The following is a 2461-nucleotide window of genomic DNA, read 5'->3' on the forward strand; positions in this document are numbered from 1 at the left end:
GACATCTGAATGCTATTATGACATCACAAATATATTATGACTAAATAATTCTATTATGACCTCACAATGTCATGATGACAACAGAATGCTATTATGAGATGTGGTGTTAGGACCTCACAATGGAATTATAACATTAAAATGCTATTACCTTTTCACAACGATATGTCTGCACAATGATATTAGTATATCTCAATGCTATGTTGACATTACAATGCTACCATGACCTCAAAGTGATATTATGACAACAAAATTCTATTATGAATTAAAAAATGTATTATATCATAGTGATGTGAAATTACAATGCTATAATGACACCACAATGCTATTATGACATAACAATGCTATTATGACATCACAATGCTATTATGATATGATATGACAACCTCAAAAATAGCATTATGACATCAAAATGGTATTATAACATAAGAGTGCAATTATGACATCACAAATCTATTATGCTATCACAATGCTATTATACCTATTATACTATTTTGACATCAAAATGTCATGGAGAAATCAAATTTCATCACGATATTCTAATGCTTCTATGACATCATAATGGAATTTTGACATCAAAATGCTATTATGACTTCAAAACAGTATGACTTTACATGATAATAGAACATAACAATGTTATGATCACATCACATTGTTATAATGATATCACAAAGGCTTCATGACATCAAAATTCGTCATGACATCCCAATGTTCTTATGATACCACAATGTTATTATGCCATGATTGTGGTATGCCATCACAATGGAATTTTGACATTGAAATGCTATTTTGACTTCACAATGGTATGACTTCACAAATAAATTAGCACATCACATTGTTATTATGACCTCACAATGCTATTATGACATGGCAATGTTATGACATTTCAATGTTATTGAGTGCAGAGTGCTATTATGACTACTAAATGGTGGTATGACTTCACAAAGGTATTATGACATCACAATGCTATTATTATGTAATTACAATGGAATTATTATATTACAATGGTATGATGACATCACAGTGCTATGATGACTTTTCAATGCAATTATAATATCAGAATTGCATCATGACATCAAAATTCAGTATGACTTCTGTTATAATGACATCACAATGGCATTATGACATCACAATCACATTATTACGTTAATAGGCTATTATGACATCACAAAGTTACTAAGACACCACAATGGTTTTATGAGATCAATATGCTATTAGGACATCACAATGCTATTATGATATCTAAATTCTATGAAGTCATCAAAATGCAATTATTTCAACACATTGGTATTATGACATAACAGTGCTATTTTGATAATGCAAGGCTATTATATATCACAATGATGTTATGACTGGACAATGTCATCATAATTCTATTATGACAACAAAATGTTATAATGATATCACTATGCTTTTATGACATGACTATGTTATAACATCATCATTGAATCATGACATTACAATGCTTTTTTGACTTCACAAATGTATGACTATTATTTTATATTAGGACATCCTAATGCTATGATGACATTACAGTGCTTTTTGTGCTCTTACCATAGTGTTATGACTTCACAATGCTTTTCTGACATTACAATGCTATTGTAAAATCACTATGCTGTTATAACATCATAATGGTATAATGACATCACAAAGCTATTATGAAAACAAAATGGCATTATGACATCACAATGCTATGATGACATCACAACGATGTGACATCTGAATGCTATTATGGCATCCTAATGATATGACATCATAATGGTGTTATTAGTTCACAATGCTATGATGACATCACAATGGTAATATTACATAACAAGGGTATTATAACATCACATTGATATAATGTTATTATAATGTTATCATGTATTACAGTGGTGTTATGGCTTTACAATGCTTTTATCAAGTTACAGTGCTCTATGACTTCACAGTTCTATTATGACTTCACAATATTATGATAACATCACAATGCTGTTATGACAATTCTTTTATAAGATTACAATGGAATTATTATTTCACAACAGTCTGACTTTAAAATGATATTAGGACATCTCAAAGCCAGTTAGTAAAAGAACCAAGTGGACAGCCTGCTTAAGATAAAGCCTGAGCAGCCCTACATGCCTCAATCTGGGCTGCTGAAAGCACACAACCCAGAGATGTCAGTTCTTTTGTCCAAGACTCTTAGTTGAGGATGGCTATCACATATTTCTTTCATGTAATATTTAATAAAGTCACGTCCACTTGACATAATTTTCACATTATCACAAATTCCATTAGTATTTGTTAAATGCATAGATATGTCCTCAGTCAGTGAATTAGTTACTGGAAAAATGCTGCCTGACCAAGGCAACTCTTTGAACAAAATGCAGTAAATTGTGACCATGCATACATTTTTAAAGAGACCACCAAGGATGTCATGTCAGTAAGTAATCATCTGGTTGTAGTCCTTCAGCAGAACTGAGAGCTT

This window comes from Meriones unguiculatus (assembly GCF_030254825.1).
Source record: "Meriones unguiculatus strain TT.TT164.6M chromosome Y unlocalized genomic scaffold, Bangor_MerUng_6.1 ChrY_unordered_Scaffold_25, whole genome shotgun sequence".
In the NCBI taxonomy this organism is placed as follows: domain Eukaryota; kingdom Metazoa; phylum Chordata; class Mammalia; order Rodentia; family Muridae; genus Meriones; species Meriones unguiculatus.